We start from the raw sequence: 19,905 nt of genomic DNA, 5'->3' as shown, positions 1-19,905 counted from the left end.
CCTCCCAGCACTTCTCCCTGCACCGCCCACTCTAAACTTCTCCTTCCCAGTGGCTGCTGGGCTTCTGTTTCCCTTCCCCCTTGCTTCAGATTCCTGTATAACTCAGATATGTTGGCTGTGTTGGTCTTCTGGCTCACTCCTGGCCAATTGTTCCATGACTCTCTTCTTGTTCTGCTTGCTACCTCTTTTCCTCTCTCTCTCCCCTTCCCCACCCTACTCCTCTTCTCTCATGACCCAGATCAGTTTCAGTCTGCTGGCCATACTCAGTCTAGATCCTTCAAGATGCCTATGGCTGTTCTCTCCCTCAGATCTACAATAAACGTTCTCAACCATACCTTGGAGTAATCAGGTCCTCAAGTTTTTCATCCTGATCGTCTGTTTTGTATTTGTGGCTTTCTACCTAGAAACTTCTAAAGCTTTATGTGACAGTTTTGATAATCAAAATGTTTGCTTTTTTTTTTTTTTGGCCAGGTGGTGGTGGTGGTACATGCCTTTAATCTTAGCTCTTGGGAGGCAGAGGCAGGCAGATCTCTGAGATTGAGGTCAGCCTGGTCTACAGAGCTAGTTCCAGGATACTGAGAAACCCTGTCTTGAAAAAAAAGTTTGCATTTTTAATAAGAAAGTGTTGACTTATATACATAGTTAATACAAATTTTATATTTCTTGAAGGAAGTGTGTGTGTGTGTGTGTGTGTGTGTACATGCACCCAGGTAAATACCTGCTAAACTGTGTGTGTGGTAACCAGTGGCTAACTTTAAGGAGTTGGTTCTTTCCTTCTAACACATAGACATGGATCCTAGGGAATCAAACAAACTTAGTCATTATCATTAGGTTTGGTGCCAAGTGCCTTTATTTGCTAAGCCATCTCATCAAGTTTGTTATTCTAATTTTCAGATTCACTCCCTAACACTGAAAAAATTAAAACAACAGCATTTAGATTTTTCCTTTAAGTGCTTATTAGAGGGGAAATTGTTGATCATGTATCACACTAAAACATTCAGAGCTAGGGGTTTAACTGTGCTTATCACATGAGGCACCAGGTTCAATCCCCAACATCAAACAAAACATTTAAATTATAACAATATTTCCATCAAAATAACTATATATACAAAATATCCTAGTTAGCTTTAACTGTTAACCTGACAGCATAGGATCACTCAAAGAGATTCTTCCTTCAGTGAGGTATTGCTTAGACCATATTGGCCTGTAGTCTTGTATGTTAGGTATTGTCTTGGTTGTTGATTGATGTGAGAGGGCCTCATCCACTGTGGCAGGTGGTCCTGGGTTATTTAAGAAAGCTAGCTAAACTTGAGCCAGCCAGGAAGCAGTGTTCGTAATGGTTTCTTGTTCATGTTCCTGTTTGAGTTCCTTCCCTCACTTCTCACAGTGATAGGCAATGATTTGTAAGCTAAAATAATGCCTTTCATCTCTTAAGCAAATTTGGTGTTTATCACAGCAGCAAAGAGCTAGAATACAAACTATTTCTGGTTATGTTCTATAAAATCACTATAATATTAAGTTACTACATTTACTCCTTGGGAAACCTAGAGTTAGGTTTATAGATGGTTTTGTACTATAGATGCTATGTAACTGTTGCATGTGTGCTTTGGTCCAAAAACACCTTAACATGCATTATTAATTTGGTAACATTGAACATAACACTTTAACTCATGTCTAAATGCTGGCCTTGAACTCACAGAAATCTGCTTCCCGAGTGCTGGGATTAAAGGCATGCACCACCACCACCCCGTTTAAATGCAGCTTTTCTAACACCTGTGTTTTCTGTTAGACACAGCCTAGACTTCTTACATTTATATACTTATTTATTCTGAACTTTTTAGACGGGTCTCTTTCACAGCTCAGTGATTGATTACATTGGCCAGCAAGTTCTCAGGATCCTCCTGTCTCTTCCTCCATGTTGTATATCAGTTTCTTCTGAGATCAAAGCCTTCCATTTTGGAGAAACCTTAAAATGTAGGATGTAAAAAGGAAAGTGAAACAACAGGATGTTCTAAGAGGAGGTGAAACACTCCATCCCGGAGGGAAGCTCCTTAGATAAGTAAACTCAAAATAGCTTCCGGAAGTTCCTGAAACTGACCAGATTCTCTAAGACTACATAAACACTAAAGTTTCAAGACAAGCCAAGATACTTTATGCTGCCAGCAGGGCTGTCTCGAAGAGACTCGAACCAACCTAGTTGCCTGAAAGAAACAGACGTTCATAGTTGTTTGTAAGAGGCTCAGACTAGTGGACTATCAGGAAAAGGACACTTGGTGAGCTGCCTCTAGGCTACACAGTGCGTTTCCAGCTTTCTAGCTGGGGTGGACTTTTGGTGATGTAGCTGTCTTTAAGTCATTTCTGGTCTTAAGAATAAACCCTTACCCATATTTCTATAAGTAACCCCAATACAACTTGTTAGTTTACCAAGTTGGACTTTGATAGTATTTGGACTTGGTTTGTCATTGATTCCCTATTTGGGGTAAGTAGACTTTTATTCCCATCTTCCCAGGAATAATGTCACACAATACTCCCCAGCACTGAGTGAGATTGCAAGCAATGTTCTGTTACCCTGTTTTTTTACATTGATGTTAGAGATCATCACTCGGGTCTTCATGTTTGGGTAGCAAGTACTTTACTGAGTTATTTGAGTTATTTCATAGCCTATTTTTGCACTTATGCATACTTCAGTATGAACCCTAAACAATCAGGGCATTTAAACTGCAAAATCAGTAAAATGCCAAAAAAAAAAAAAAAAAGCACTACAGACCACATAAAGGACACTCAAGAAAGCAGTAGGTCACCTTGTTTTACCTGTGCTAGGAACATATGCATCTGTCAACTCAGTTTTTGCAGTCCTTTTGAAATGCCTTAGAGTAATGATTCAATGAGTGCCAATGTATTTTACTAAGAGAATGGATGACCAATGTGTGTGTTAATAATCACACAGTAGTCAATATTATAGAATGCTTTCTGGGCTACCATAACAAAAGGCAAAGATTCTATTCCAAGTTTCTTAGTTCTTTGAGTGCATTGCTCAAACTTAGAGGTCATCTAGCATCTCTTCTCCACTGTAGGACAAGAAGAGAAGAAGAAAATGCTTCAGTGTTTAGTGGTGTGACAGAGAACGAAATCATTCCCACTTTCTCAAATCTCTCATCTTTGAATCATGGTGGTTTGGGTAATTGCTCTGTAGAGGGCAGCCTCCTGCCAGTAAGGGGAAGAGGAATGTGACATCTCCTACTGACTTATTTCTTCTATGACACATTAAGAAGATTTATAATCTTCTTCATCTCTTGACTGATGCTCATTAATTTACCTTGAGAGTTAATCAATGAAAGCATCCAAATCTGGACAGGTTGTATTACTTAGTATGTAGAGTTACTTCAAGTCATGGCACATTTTGATTCAAAACATGGTGTCTGGCCCCTAACAGCCCTATGATATCTTTGGGCTCTATATCCTCAGATACACCCAACTATGTGTCATATAGGGGCTAGGGATATATCTCAATGATGGAGCACTGGCTGACATCACCTAAGACTGGGTTCAGTCCTAGTACCACTGGGTGGGAAGTGCTGAAACAAACTACATCTGTATTGAACATGGGGACTTTTCTTAAAATTATTTATAAAGCACTTGCGTATTATTAGCTAATAGAGGTAAAGATAACTTAAAAGTATTTGTGAGAAAGTCTATAAGTCAAATGTACATGGTTCACCCATATACATACATACATACATACATACATACATATATATATATATATATATATATATATGAATAAAGACTTGAGACCACATGGATTTTGGCATCCTGATTATAATTTGGATATATTGGTACCATTCTTCCATGGATACTGAGAGACTATATGCTGATTGCTTGTCTGGGCGTGGTGGAAGTCAAAATCATGGCTCTGCAAGATGATCACATCCTGTGAATTACAGGAATATGTGAATATATTACATTGTCTTAATCTGTTTTTATCACTTTGTTACTAACGATACACTGACTGGTAGTTTATAGGAACTACGAGTTTAATCCGTGCACTGTTTTGAAGGCTGGGAGTGTCCAAGGATGAGGGTTTGTATCTGATGAGGCCCTTGGTGATGGTGACCCTATAGAGTTCTGGGGTGGCCCAGAGCATCACATGGGGAGGGGTTTATAAGAGATGAATTGAAACTGGTTCTGATAAGAGACTCACTCTGGAAACAAACCATTTATTAATGTAGGAATAGTTTAATTCATTCAAAAGAGGAACCTTTCATGTCAAACATGGTCCTTCTTGGTCTGTACCACCTCTTAATTCCTCACAATTTCAACATGAGCCTTGGTAGGAACATTTAGATATGCTGTTTCAATAACTTTTCCTGTCTATAAAATACCATTACAAAAACAACTTAAAGGGTGTTTATTTTGGTTTATGGTTCAAGGGAACACTTTTGTTTCAACAGGAACTCCTGACTTGACTGTAGGAGCTTGAGGCAACTGGTCACATTGCATCTGCAGTTAGGAAGCAGAGAGTGATAATGTTTGTTCAGTTTGATTTTTCCTTTGCAATGCATGACCCCAATGCATGGAATGATGCTGCACAGTAGATCATCTCACCTCAACCTGATCTAAATTGTATGCCACTGACATGTCTGGAGGTTAACCTAATCTAGATAATCATTCACAAAAGGTAGGGTGCAGGCACATGTGTTTGCAGATGCAGGTAAGGTTGCTCATAAACTGAGAGTTTGCTTAAGTTTTGAAACAATGATTGCCTCCTGGGGTATCCGAGTGGACCCAATATATTAACAAAGATTTATTAACAAATATTTATTAACAAAGATTTTAATTCAGTTGTGTGTGTGTGTTATCATTCTAAGCTACCTATCAAATTTATTCTTTCATTCTGGAGGTGTTTTTGTGGTTTGTTTGTTTGTTTATTTTCGTGACAGGGTTTCTCTTTGTAGCCCTCCTAGCCTGGAATTCACTGTAGACCAGACCATCCCAGAACTCACAGAGTTCTGCCTGCCTCTGCCTCCAGAGTGCTGGGACTAAAGGCATGTACCAGCATCTGGTTTATTCTGGAGTTTTAATGTGTGAGGGATTGCTTTTTTTTCATGTAACAATTCTTGCAACTTCAAGATAGGTACTATTCTTGCATGTGTGGGCTCAGTTGGGGTTGGGAGTGGAGAAGTGGTTTTATAAAAGATTAAATAGCCGAGCAGTGGTGGAACAATCGGGAGACAGAGGCAGGCAGATCTCTGTGAGTTCGAGACAGGCAGATCTCTGTGAGATCGAGGCCAACTTGTTAATTCCAGGGCAGGCTCCAAAGCTATAGAGAAACCCTGTCTTGAAAAACAAAAAACAAAACAAAACAACAGCAACGAATAAATAAGGATCATAAGTTGGCCAAACCAAAATTGAACTATAGATCTAAACCCAAAGTTATTTCTTATACTACATGGGTTCTACACAAAATATTCATTGCCTATCTGCTGTGGTACAGCTATTAGGCTAAGTTTCAAGAGAGGCCCCCCCCCCCCCCCCCCGCCCAGCTTTTCTGAAGCTTAGAGTTCAGAGAAGGATGGAAGCATAAATAGGCAATGATAATTCCACATAGTTAAATGTGTTGGGGGAAGGAATAAGATGGGTTGTAAGAACACAAGAGAACTTAGGGAAGATCCCTTCACTGTACAAGGTAAGAAGTGTGAATGTAAGCTAAGCATACAATAAAAGATTGTGCCAAACAGTGAAGAAAACATTTTTGGTGCACTTGAGAATCTAAAAAATATTTCATATTTCATATAAAAATATGCCAGGAAGATAAAATACAAGAATACAGATGAGCATAGTGGCATATGCCTTTAATCTAGGTCTCCAGAGGCAGAGGCAGATGGATTTCTGTGAGTTCAAGGCCGGCCTGGTCTACAGAGTGAGTTCCAGGATAGCCAAGACTACACAGAGAACTCCTGTCTCCAAAAACTACAAAAAAAAAAAAAAAAGAAAGAAAAGAAAAGAAGAAAAGAAAAGAAAAGAAAAATACAAGAATAAGCCAGGAGAGGAAATTAAAATAAGTTATGTGTATAGGGCCAGGTTATCCAATATTGGAGAACTAACAGAGACACAGGGTTTGCAGTGAACTAGACATGACCAGTAGCTGAGGGGAGAAGTAGAATTATTATTTTTACTGGAGTATAGAGTTCTTTGGGCAGATCTTAGTGACTGAGTGACTGAGGCATGGGATAGGTGAGACCAGAAGTGGCTCTCCAGTTTCAAAGGGTAGATAGGAGTGCTGTTCTCACTATTCATAAAGCATTTAGGACAAAAAGAGTGAATTGTCATGATAGGAAGAATGACAAGACTTACTTTGAGCATGATAAATTTGAAATTTCTGAGAAAGACTCCAGTGGATGCCCAGTAGACAACTTTATCAGTTTCCAAAGAGCCTTTTGGTTTCTGGAAAAGAATGTCTGTAGGCATCTTTTGTGAATCACTCTTGCCTTTCATGTGTCAAAATACCTAAACTAAATCAACTAAAGGAAGAAAGGCTTGTTTTGATGTACGTTTTCAGGGGTTTTAGTTCATGGTTGGCCAGCATTTCTACTTTGGGGCCAAGGTGAGGAAGAATATCATGTCTGGAAGCATATGTTAGAACAGAGGTGCTCTCCTTATGGCATCCAGGAAGGAGAAAGATAAGGAGTAGAGGAGGGGAAGAATGCATGTCCAGGAGCAAGATAAATCCTTCCTTGACATTCTCCTTCCTGCAACTAGACCATAGTCGGTTTCTACCCCACTTCTAGTGATACCCTCAATTATGAATCCATCATTGAATTGATCCAAGATCAAGAGCCAGTCACACAGATTATCTATTAAAACCAAAGGTAAAATTTTAGAACTTTACTGCCAAGCCTCAGAAGTTCTACTACTGATTGCTCAGAGTTTTCACTCTTCATCTCATTCCCATGAAGCCCGTACCTCACAAGTCCTCCAAAATCCAAAAGACTGACTTTGCTTAAGCATAGGAGTAAACAGTGTTTCTAGTCCTAATGAGAGGAGACTAGGGAAAAAGCCAAAAGCTACATACCCAGTATAGAGTACCCTAAAGATCTTGGTCTTCCAAGTGTGTCCAGTGCCCATAGTAGTAAAAAGTTTGGAAGTTATATGTCCTGCAGGATACATCCACACTAATACAGTGCAATTAAAGAAAACCCAGTTTTAAAAAAAAAAAAGGCCCGGAGGCAGGAGGGGGAGGATTGGTAGATTAAAACAACAATAAAAACATCCTAAAATGTAAGTTACTTTCCAAATCTATCTCAACAGGCAACTAGGCCTTTAGCAAATGAGCCTTCATGAAACATTTTAGTTCCAAACTATGTCTTAGTTTTGTTTCCTATTGCAGGGATAAAATACTCTGACAGAAACACATGGGAATAAAAGGGTTTATTCTAGCTGACAGTTCGAGGTTATAGTCTATCATAGAGAAATCAGAGTGGCAAACTTGAAGCAACTGACTACTCTATAGTCAGGAGCAGAGAGTGGATGTGTGTGTACTTCAGCACACTTTCCACTTTGCCACTCTTTAATCTCTACTCTGTTTGTTTGTTTTTTGAGACAGGGTTTCTCTGTGTAGCCCTGTTGTAGTGAGGGCTTTGGGCAGGCCTGCTTTTCGCCCTGCCCTGCTCCTGGCTGCCGGCTAGCTTGTGCCCAAAATAACAACACACAAATTGTATTCTTTTAAACACTGCCTGGCCCATTAGTTCCAGCTTCTTACTCACATCTTGACTAACCCATATCTAATAATCTGTGTAACACCACGAGTGGTGTCTTACCAGGAAAGATTCAGCACATCTGACCTGGTGGCTGGCTTCATGGCATCTCGCTCAGAGAGGAGAGTCATGGCATCTACTAATTTAGGAGAGGCGTGGCATCTGACTGAGCCATCTACCTCACTTCCTTCTTCCTGTTCTGTCTACTCCACCCACCTAAGGGCCGGTCTATCAAATGGGCCAGGCAGTTTCTTTATTAATTAACCAATGAAATTATCAGATAGAAGACACACCTACATCACCCTGTGACATGGGATTTCCCTCTGTTTGCTGTGAATATGTTTTATTACCATTGGTTAATAAAGAAGCTGCCTTGACCTATGGCAGGGCAGAATATAGCAAGGTGGGAAATCCAAGCAGAGGTAGAAGAGGAAAGAAGGCGGAGTCTGAGAGATTGTAGCTATCAAAGGAGTAACATGCCAGCACCAGTAAGCCATAGTCTCATGGCAATACATAGATTAATAGAAATGGGTTAATGTAAGATGTAAGAGCTAGCTAGGAATATGCCTGACCCATTGACCAGTGTTTTAATTAACGTAGTTTCTGTATGATTATTTGGGTCTGGGTGGCTGGAAATGAAGTGCAGTATCCGTTTACAGCCCTAGTTGCCCTGGAACTCACTCTGTAAATCAGACTGGCCTCAAATTTAAAGATCGGCCTGGCTCTGCCTGCTGAGTGCTGGGTGATAAGTATTGGATCCTCAGTTATTAGGTATCCTTCACTGGTGCAGTAAGCCAGTCAAGTTGAATAAATAAGTCCAGGTTTAATAAACAGAGCAAAGCAACTCCCTGGTGACTCTCAGAAAGGCAGGAGAGGAAATCACATGGTGGGTCTTGGTGTAGGAGGTTCTTTTGTCTATGTGTTGCTTTTATTGGTTGAACAAGTTTCTAGACACAAATATAGAGTTTAACACGGCTTTTTGCTGTTTGCTGGTGGTGTGCTGCACAGAGTTTTTCTTGACTCAGCAGCCGTACCCCCCCCCCCCCCCGAAAAAAAGCCGCGCAGTTTTAAAACCCAGCTTCCTGGGCTGTGCTGCCAATACAAACACCAGATATTAAGCATTTCAATGACATTTGTGGGCCCAGGTGTTTCTGTGCCCACTCAGGGTTGGGAGGAAAGTATCTGAGATCATACCCGTGGCTGAGCTCTTCTGTCTGGGCAGACGGTGGGATCATGCTTGGGCAGGCCGGAGAGCATGGCGGATTCCTGCCACCATACATAGAGATGTTTCCAGGCTGTGCAGTGCTCTTTGTGGCAGATTTGGCTGTAATTCAGAAAAAAAGAGGTTATGGGCTGCACGCTCATTCTCAGAGTTAAAGTGCTGAGAATGGCTCCTACCTGGCAGCCCCAAAGCTAGCAAAAATTGTACGTCCACCATTTTGAAATTGGAGAGAGGCAGTGGCAACATCCAGAGCAGCTGCAACCAAGCTGCTTAGCATTTTAAAACTCTCCAAGACAGTAGAGAATTACAGACAATGCAATAGGACAGATTCAGACATAAGTGACCTCTAAATGGGTCACAATGTTGTATAAATGTACGTAGGCTTGTGAGAGAAAAGATAAAGAGTATACAGAGTCATAAAAAAAGTTAATGCTTTAAAAAAAGGGTAAATTCTTTAAAGAGACAGGGTACAGATAGTCATAGATTAAAAGGAAGTAAAAAAATAAGCCATGTAAAAATGAAAAATTCACAGAGAGTCGATTCTGTGTATTATTGTGTTTTCTTTAAATTTTTTGACTGTGAAGGAGCTAAGTATAGAGAGATGTTTCATTGTGTGGGCTGCTAAACCAAACCAGGATGGCCTCCAACTCATAGAGATCAGTCAGCCTCTGCCTCCTGAGTGCTGGCATTAAAGACATGCGCCCCCACCACCCAGCTAGGACATAGCTTTCTTAATGGAATTTTTAACTTGAGAAAAACAACTTTTAGCATGTTTGGCTATTAAAGTGTTAAGAGATTTCAAAACTTGTCCTGTGGTGGCAGTACATACCTTTAGTCCCAGCATTAGGGGAGACAGAGGCTGGTGGATCTCTTGAGTTCGAGGCCAGCCTTGTCTACAGAGTTCCAGGACAGCTAGGGCTACACAGAGAAACCCGCCTTGACACCTACCCCGTCCCCCTAAAAAGTTAGGGTCATCCTATGTAGCTCATGCTAGCCTAAGATCTTCCTGCGTTGGTACCCTTTCTGCCAATAATAATAATACATACATAAACGATTTTACACGTATGCACAGTATAACATGAAGAAAAGAAAACAAGAAAATCTAAATATAAGGAGATGCAGGACTGAATGCAGGTACTAGATGTCAATTACTAAATATGAGGAGATGCAGGACTGAATGCAGGTACTAGATGTCAATTACTGAAGAGTATAAAGTTGATTGTTTTTCTAATTCTAGTTCTGTCATGGGCTTTGATTTTGGTGGTAGGTAAGTACATAAAATACATTTGATGCTGAAAAGTCTAGTGGGAAGCTTCACAGTTTCTGTTTCAAATGCCAGTTCTAACTGGCTGAGTTCACTAAATTGTGTAGACTATGGTTTGGTAATTTTGGTATATGATGCTTTTATTTGCAAAGTTTTATAAAAGTTAATTTTAAAAAAATTAATTTTTAAAAGGTTCTTATTATAGATGTCAAAGTAGCTTAAATTCTCAAAAATAGGATAAATCTGATAGACGGATACCTAGAAGTGTACTAAGTTGTTTCTAATGATTGAAGTTTTACTGAAGGTAATTTCCTTTGTGTTCTTAGTTTATCAAATCCATTGTTTTAAATTTTCTGGGTTTTTGTTTGTCTGTTTGTTTTTGTTTCTTAAAAGAAGGTTTCTTTGTGTATTTCTGGCTGTCCTGGATCTCAGAGATCCTTCTGCCTCTGCCTCCTTAGTTCTGGGATTAGCGGTCTATGCCCCTCCCCCCTCTCCTCCTACCCTGCTCAGCATGTTGTTTTAAATGTATTCATTTTCTTCTTATTTGGAAATACTTTTTACACAGTATGTTCTAATCTCCATTTCCCCTTCTCTCTACTTGCTCACCCTTCTAGCTCCATTCCTCCTTTTTCTCTCTCTTAAAAAAGATAGGCCAGAAAACCAAAAACAAGCAAACAAGAATAAAGCAAAATGAATATAAACAGCAACAAAAACAAAGAGGACAAAAAGCATACAAACACGAAACATAAAATTTCAAAATGACCAGTAAGGCAACAAACACCCAAGTGAAACAACAAAAGATCTCCAGAATTCCCTTTCAGTCCATGTTGTAGTCCATCTACTACTAAGCATGGGACCTACCCTTAGAGTGTGGTTTGTGTATCTACACTAACTTTTCGTTTCTCAGCAGTTGTCAATAGGTGATGGCCTCTTGATTAGGATTGGGTGCTGATGTCTACTTTCCCTTCTCAGCACTGGTACCCTGTCTGCATTAGACCTGTGCAGGCCCCTCACATGCTGCTGTATTCTCTGGAGTTCATATGTGCAACAGTCCTGTTGTTTCCCTTGGTGGCATCCATCCCCTCTGGCTCTTCTTCTGCATAGTTTCCTGAGCCCTGAGGGGAGGGTTTGTTGAAGACATCCCATTTAGGACTGGGTGTTCCAAGGTCTCTCGCTTTCTGTGTGTTGTGTGGTTGTGGGTTTCTGTATTAGTTTCCATATACTGTAGGGAAAAGCTTCTCTGTTAACTGAGTGAGACACTGATCTGTAGGTATAACAATGTTACTAAGAGTCATTTTATTGCTTTGTTCCTTTATCAGAACAATAGTAAAAATTTTAAATCTTTAAGCTTTACATTAATTTGAAATTTAAAAAATTATATCCCTTAAAATGACCATCAAAAAGTTGTATCCCACAGCAGAAAATAAATTATGAATTATTTACAGTTCTTTGCATCAGGTCAGGTCCTTCTCATGGCAATCTATTAAAGGCTTCTTTAAAGAAGCTATGAGCTGGGCATGGTGGCACTGGGCTGGATCCCAGTGCATGTTAAGTTGCTGCAGGAAGATCAGAAAAGAAACCAGAAAGTTCCAAGGACTTAGCAAGTGAAGGCTTACTTCTTCAAGGTCAGTTTGTATATCTGATGTGTGTGTGTGTGTGTGTGTGTGTGTGTGTGTGTGTGTGGTGGGGTAGTTCCCAGAGTGAGCCCTGCAAACTCAGTTTTCAGTAGACCATGTTTTCTGTTGTTTGACTCTTGGAAAATTATTTCTTTATTTTTAGTAGACATAATATATACGCTGTAGTAGTCTGCCACTTCTCTCTTCCTATGTTTTCTGTCTTATGATCCTGCCTGTCCTTTGTGCTTTGTACTAAAGGAGGTTTTAAAATGAAACCAGAGAAAAATCATTGACTATTTATAACCCTTTGAATTGCTTAACTGGTAGAGATTTCTTGTTTGGTATCTTTTAAAAGTAAGTTTATAAATTAATTTTTTTTAACAGTGCTGGAGACTAAACCCATTACACATGTTAGGCACATATTCTCCCTAATCTCTAGCCTTCTGAAGGCTTTCTCAAAGATTTAGAACGTTGTTGTAAACTGGAGCCATCTGGGCAAAATGCCGAAGTACAACTTTGTCCTTTAGCAGATTGCAATATATGATGTCACAGTTGGTTAGCTTGCTGAAATTGGAAAGACCGTACATATAAATCCTTTTTAAAAATTCAAAAGTTGTTAAGTCCGAGAGTTTTTAGTCTCTACTAATAATAAAGGGGCAAGTTACTGGTGAGAGGTGGGGGGCTGTTTTCAAAGTGAGTGGATTTGTGTTAAGATTAAGTAGTGGAGCTGCCTGTCCGTAAAGTTACCCTATTTCTAAAGTTTTGGAAAGAACTGATATTGAATACCTTATCTATGAACATTATGCACATACAATGTATACAAGGCTTTCCTAGAGAGTGAGGAAAACGTAGTTTAGAAGGCAGTAACCCTGGGTTCCCACTGAGCCACATCTCCTTTAAGAAGACAGCTTTCCTCAGCTCCAGGTTCCTCACATGTAATATATAATAGCTATGTCTACTCCTAGTAACAGGTTAGGATTGTGTGGGAAATAAAACTGGGAAGATAAATACTATCATCTGTTTTTAAATGACCTTAACATACTGTATATCATGATAGTCTATTCTGTCTGCAGGCTGAGCCAGAGGCATTAAAAACCCTACCTCAGATTCATTCCAGCTTTACCAAACACTTGTTAGAAAGCAGGTTCTAATAAGTGAATTTTTTGAATTTGGATGACATATTCAGAAGGAGTGAGTCAATTCAACTGAGCAAGCCCCTGGCTAAGAAACCAGAACTCTATGCCCTTGCCCTCAGTGGACTGACTGAAAGATTTAACTAGTTCCAAGAACCTTCATCTGGTGATGGATGGAGATAGAGACAGAGACCCACATTGTAGCACTGGACTGAGCTCCCAAGGTCCAAATGAGGAGCAGAAGGAGGGAGAACATGAGCAAAGAAGTCAGGACCACGAGGGGTGTGTCCACCCACTGAGACGGTGGGGCTGATCTAATGGTAGATCACCAAGGCCAGTTGGAATGGGACTGATGGAGCATGTGATCAAACTGGACTCTCTGAATGTTACTGACAGTGTAGGCTGACTGAGAAGCCAAGGACACTGGGTTTTGATTCTATTGCATGGACGGGCTTTGTGAGAGCCTTGTCTGTTTGGATGCTTACCTTCCTGGACCTGCAGGCTGAGCCAGAGGCATTAAAAACCCTACCTCAGATTCATTCCAGCTTTACCAAACACTTGTTAGAAAGCAGGTTCTAATAAGTGAATTTTTTGGATTTGGATGACATATTCAGAAGGAGTGAGTCAATTCAACTGAGCAAGCCCCTGGCTAAGAAACCAGAACTCTTTGCCCTTGCCCTCAGGGGCACTCAGGGGGAGTGGGGAGGCCTTTGGACTTCCCATAGGGTAGGGAACCCTGACTGCTCTTTGGCCTGGAGGGGGAGCAGGAGGAGGAGGGGGAGGGGGAAGGGAAGTGGGAGGAGGGAGGAGGTGGAAATTTTAAATTAAATATATATATATATATATATATGTATGTATATAAGAATTATTTTTTGAGACAGTGTTTCACTATGTAACCCTGACTGTTCTGGAACTTAGAAATCCACCTGCTTCTGCTCCCTAGTGCTGGGATTAAAGACATGTCCGACCATGCCCAGCTAAAAGTAAGGAAGTTCTGATATTTATAATTGGAAAGTTTTGAGTTATAAAATCGATGTAGGAAAACTGTTTCTCTAAAACTTTTTGCTATGTTTGAGTCTAGGAGAAATCTAAATATGAGGCTGTTTGTTCTGTAAAATTGGTTAGAACTAAGCTACAGTTCATTGATTTTCTTTTAAAAGAAAGTTTAAAAAACATATAAAATGTTATTTGTGGGAGGAAACGATCTTTTGAGACAGGATCTCCAGTAGCCTAGACTGGCCTTTAACTCTCTGTGTAGCTGAGAATGACTTTGAAGTTTTGATCTTCCCACTTCTGTCTCCTCTTGAGTACTGAGGCCTGGTTTTACGTGGTGCCAGAGATATAACACATGCAAGCACCAATACATGGTGCATGCAAGGCAAATCATCTTAACAAACTGAGCTCCATCCCCAGCCCCAAAATCAGCACCTTTATTAGTGGTATCTGGCTTCATTGCTTCTCTTACTATTATGTTGTACTTCCAGTCTGAATTACTTATGGTTTTAAAAATACATTGTTTTTTTCTTTTCCATGGCTTTTCAACACACTGTTGTCTCTCCTTACAAGACTCTGTATTCTGCATCTTGATTTTTCTCAGATAAGATCTTACTGGTCTTTCACTCAACCCCAAGACTGTTTTTGGAAGATAAGCAGGTAATAGGTAAGTTACCCTGAAATGCCAGGTCAAGGGTTGGGTTCTGTTGTCTGGTTTCTAGGAAGCCCTGTGGAGTGCTAGAGAGAGAAATGATGAGCAGGGCCCCCTCAATTTTAAATTAATGGCAAGCATTAATAATTAAATTATTAGCAAGCAATAAAAATATTATAGCATTCGGGAGGCAGAGGCAGGCGGATCTCTGAGTTCGAGGCCAGCCTGATCTACAAGAGCTAGCTCCAGGACAGGCTTTAGAAACTACAGGGAAACCCTGTCTCGAAAAACCAAAAAAAAAAAAAAATATTATATTATATTTTAAGTAAAAGTGAGGAAGCAGGAAGTTGAATTTGCTAGAATAAATGTTGGGAGGTGGGCAGTATTAAGAGGCTAAAAACTTGAAATCAAGTACTCGACCATTTTAGTATCCAGCATCATTTCTTAGTACTGCTACAACTTTTTTCTTACAAGATTTTGAAACAAAACAGATTATTAAATTTTTTTGATCTATTCTTTGAGAAGTTTAAACATGTATATAATGTATTTTATCATATTGACTCCTGGTCCCTTGTACTCTATTTCAGCTTTGTGCCCCCTCCGCATTTGTAACCCATTAAGTCCAGTAAGAGAAGAACTGTCTCTGTGCATTTGGGTGTAGGGCCATCCACTGAACTATTTATTGATGTGCTACTAGAGGCCACAAGCCTGAAGAAACTTGACTCCTATCCACAGTGGGAGTTGACTCGCAGTCAGCTGACAGTAGCTCTCAGCTAGGGAAGGAGCATCATAAGTGCATCCCCATCAATGCTGGAATTTGCCTCTCTTGATCTTGTACAGGCAGCTACAGCTATCAATGCCCCAATCATGTCCAGAAAACACTATTTCACCGGAGCCCTTTCCAGCCTCTGTCTTCTTTAGTCTTTCCAACCCCCTTCTTCCTTGATAGTCTCTGGACCTTGCAGGGAGGGGGTGATGTAGCTACCACACTTGGGACTAAACATTCCGTGGCTAACTTATTGTCTACAGTTTGACTAGTGGTGGCTCCCTATATTAATTGTTGTCTACTGCAGTAAAATAACCTCTCTAATGAGGCAAACTAGATAGTGGTAAGATTCAGGTCCTGACCACTGTTTCCACCACTAAACTAGAACTCAGTTCTGATGGTTTTATTTTTTCTTTTAAAAGCAATTTTCTTTTTTTTTCTTTTTTTATTACTTAAAAACATACCAATCCATATTCCAACTCCCTCCCTCCTCCCAGTCCCCTCCCTCTCCCTCCACAGACCCTAAGGGAGTGCCATGCACCCTGCCCTGTGGAAAGTCCAAGGCCGTCCCTACTACATCTAGGTTGAGCAAGGTTTACATCCAAAGAGAATAGGATCCCATGAAGCCCGTATAAGGAGTAGAGACACATCCCAATGTCACTATCAGTGGCCCTTCAGTCTGCCCCAGCTGTCAACCCCTTTCAGGGGGGCTTGCTTGTTCCCATGCTCGTTCACTGCCAGTCCAGTTGGAGTTGGTGAGATCCCATTAGCTCGAGCAAACTGTCTCAGTGGATGAACCCCTCGTGGTCTTGAATTCCTTGCTCATACTCTCACTCCCTCCACTCTTCAACTGGATCTTGGGAGTTCAGTCCAGTGCTCCGATGTGGGTCATTGCCTCTGTTCCCCATCTGTTGTTGGACGAAGGTTCTATGGTGATATTTTAGATAATCATCAGTGTAACTACAGGGTAAGGTCAGTTCAGACACCCTCTCCTCTGTTGCTTAGGGTCTCTGCTGAGTTCATTCCTGTGGGTTCTTGGGTATTTTTCTAGAGCCAGGTTTCTTGCTAACTCCATAATGGCTCCCTCAATCAAGATATCTCTTTCCTTGCTCTCATATCTGTCCTTCCTCCATCTAGTCCGTCCCATTCCCTCAAGTTCTCCTCCACCCCCCTTTTTCCCCCCATCCCCTCCTCCCCGCTCCCAAATTTTTGTCTGATTCCAATTCCCAGGTGGGTCTATATATGCTTTTCTTTGGGTTCACCTTATTAGTTTCTCTAGCATCCTGAGCTGTAGGCTTGTTGCCCTTTATTTATGACTAGTATCCATTTATGAGTGAGTACATACCATATTCATTTTTGGGGGGTCTGAGTTTTACCTCACTCAGGATATTTTCTAATTCCATCTATTTGCATGCAAAATTCAAGACTGCTGAGTAGTACTCTTAATGTGTAGATGTACCCCACTTTCTTTATCCATTCTTCAGTTGAGGGACATCTGGGTTGTTTCCAGGTCCTAGCTATTACAAATAATGCTGCTATGAACATAGTTGAAGAAATGCTCTTGTAGTATGATTGAGCATCTTTTGGATATATTCCCAAGAGTGGAATTGCTGGATCCTGAGGTAGGTTGATTCCCAGTTTTCTGAGGAACTGCCACACTGATTTCCAAAGTGGTTGCACAAGTTTGCATTCCTACCCGCAATGGATGAGTGTTCCCTTTGCTCCACAACCTCTCCAGCATAAGCTATCATTAGTGTTTTTGATCTTAGCCATTCTGACAGGTGTAAGATGGTATCTCAAGGTTGTTTTGATTTGCATTTCCCTGATAGAACATGTCCTTAAGTATCTTTTGGCCATTTGAAATTCTTCTGCTGAGAATTCTGTTTAGTTCAGTACACCACTTTTTAATTGGGTTATTTAGAATTTTAATGTCTAATTTCTTGAGTTCTTTATATATTTTGAAGGTCTGATGTGGGGTTGGTGAAGATTTTTTTTCCCATTCAGTAGGCTGCCTTTTTGTCTTACTGACTTTGTGCTATGCTTACAGAAACTTCTCATTTTCAGGAGGTCCATTTGTTGAAGATGCTTTCTTTTTTCCATTGTATAATTTTTTGCTTTCTTGTCAAAAATCAGGTGTTCATAGGTGTGTGAATTAATATCCAGGTCTTCAATTTGATTCCATTGGTCATTGTCTCTGTTTTTATGCCAATACCAAGCTGTTTTCATTAGTGTAGCTCTGTAATAAGAGTTTGAAGTCAGAGATGGTAATGCCTCCGGCAGTTCCTTTATTGTACAGGACTGTTTTGGCTATCCTGTGTTTCTTGTTTTTCCATATGAAGTTGAGTATCCTTCTTTCAAGGTCTGTGAAGAATTGGGGATTGCATTGAATCTATAGATTGCCTTTGGTAAGATTGCCATTTTTACTATGTTGATCCTTCCTATCCAAGAGCATGGGAGATCTTTCCATTTTCTGGTATCTTCAATTTCTTTCTTCAAAGACATAAAGTTCTAGTCACATAGGTCTTTCACGTCCTTTGTTAGTGTTACCCCAAGATATTTTATGTGGTTTGTGGCTATTGTGAAAGGTGATGTTTCTCTGATTTCCCTCTCAGCTTCTTTATCATTTGTGTATAGGAGGGCTACTGATCTTTTTGTGTTGAACTTGTATCTTGCCACATCACTGAAGGTATTTAACAGCTGTAGGAGTTCTCTGGTAAAGTTTTTGGGGGTCACTCATATACACTCTTATATCATCTGCAAATAATGAAAGTTTAACTTCTTCCTTTCCGATTTGAATTCCCTTGATCTTCTTATTCTGTCTTATTGCTATTGCTAAAATTTCAAGAACTACATTGAAGAGATATGGAGAGAGCAGACAGCCTTGTCTTGTTCCTGATTTTAGTGGAATAGCTTTGAGTTTCTCTCCATTTAATTTGATGTTAGCTGTCTGTTTGCTGTATATTGCTTTTATTATATTAAGATATGATCCTTGTATCCCTAATCTCTCCAAGACCTTTATCATAAAGGGGTATTGAATTTTGTCAAATGCTTTTTCTGCAGCCAACGAAATAATCATGTGGTTTTTTTTCTTTCAGTGTATTTATATGATGGATTACATTGATTTTCATATGTTGGACCAGCCCTGCATCTCTGGGATGAAGCCTACTTGATCATAATGGGTGATTTTTTTGATGTGTTCTTGGATTTGGTTTGCCAGAATTTTATTGAGAATTTTTGAATCCACGTTCATGAGTGAGATTGGTCTGTAATTCTCTTTCTTGGTTGAGTCTTTGTGTGGTTTTAGTATCAGGGTATCTGTAGCTTCTTAAAAAGAGTTTGGCAGTGAGCCTTCTGTTTCTATTATGTGGAACACTTTGAGGAGTATAGGTATTAGCTCTTCTTGGAAGTTCTGAAGTTCTGGTAGAATTCAGCACTAAAATCATTTGGCCCTGGGCTTTTTTTTTTTTTTTTTTTTTTTTTGTCTATTATTTTTTAGGTCTATTTAAGTTGCTTTCCTAGTCTTGATTTAATTTTGGTAGGTGGTATCTATCTAGAAAATTGTTCATTTCTTTTACATTTTCCAGTTTTGTAGAGTACAGGTTTTTGTAGTAGGACCTAGTGATTCTCTGAATTTCCTCAGTGTCCGTTGTTCTGCCCCCTTTTCAGTTCTGAGCTTGTTAATTTGCATGTTCTCCTTTTGCCTTTTGATTAGTTTGGATAAGGGTTTGTCAGTCTTGTTGATTTTCTCAAAAAAACATCTCTTTGTTTCATTGATTCTTTGGATTGTTTTCTGTGTTTCTGTTTTGTTGATTTCAGCCCTCAACTTGATTATTTCCTGTATTCTTCTCCTTTTGGGTAAGTCTGCTTCTGTTTTTTTCAGGCATGCTGTTAGGTCATTGATGTGAGCTTTCTCCATTTTCCTTATGTGGGCACTTAGTGCTATTGACCTCTTAGCATTGCTTCCATATTGTCTGATAGGTTTGGGTATGTTGTGTCTTCATTTTCATTGAATTCAAGGAAGATTTTAATTTCTTTTTTGACCCAGGAGTGGTTCACTAGTTGACTGTTCAGTTTCCATGAGTTTGTAGTCTTTCTGAAAGTAGGTTTATTGTTTTTTTTTTACTCCATGGTGATTTGATAAGACACAGTGGATTACTTCAATATTTTTTTGTATCTGCGGGTGTTTGCTTTGTTACCAAGAATGTGATCAATTTTAGAGAAGGTTCCATGAGATGCTGAGAAGAAAGTATATTTTTTGTTTGGGTGGAATGTTCTATAGATGTCTTTTAAGTCCATTTGATCCATTACATATGTTAGTTCTCTTATTTCTCTGTTAAGTTTCTGTCTGTTTGACCAGTCCATTGGGAGAGAGGAGTATTGAAATCTCCTACTATTAGTGTGTGGGGTTTGATGTGCGATTCAAGTTTCAGTAATGTTTCTTTTACATAAGTGGGTGCTCTTGAATTAGAGGCATAGATATTCAGGATTGAGACTTCATCTTGATG

The 19,905-nt window shown here is 39.8% G+C and overlaps 1 protein-coding gene across 3 annotated transcripts in view; it reads left to right on the top strand.

The window, feature by feature from the left end:
• The window catches only part of Yes1 (YES proto-oncogene 1, Src family tyrosine kinase), a 66,562-nt gene that overhangs the window by 10,537 nt on the left and 36,120 nt on the right, over positions 1-19,905 (top strand). Inside the window, exon 2 of one of the 3 annotated variants that reach the window (XM_038315482.1) lies at positions 14,556-14,649. The exons of the other annotated variants lie outside the window; for them this stretch is intronic. The gene's annotated coding sequence lies outside the window, so the exon portion shown is untranslated. The remainder of the gene's footprint in view (positions 1-14,555; positions 14,650-19,905) is intronic. 3 annotated transcript variants of the gene reach the window in all.

This window comes from Arvicola amphibius, chromosome 18, assembly GCF_903992535.2.
Source record: "Arvicola amphibius chromosome 18, mArvAmp1.2, whole genome shotgun sequence".
Taxonomy (NCBI): domain Eukaryota; kingdom Metazoa; phylum Chordata; class Mammalia; order Rodentia; family Cricetidae; genus Arvicola; species Arvicola amphibius.
This window is presented reverse-complemented; position numbering and strand designations above follow the sequence as displayed.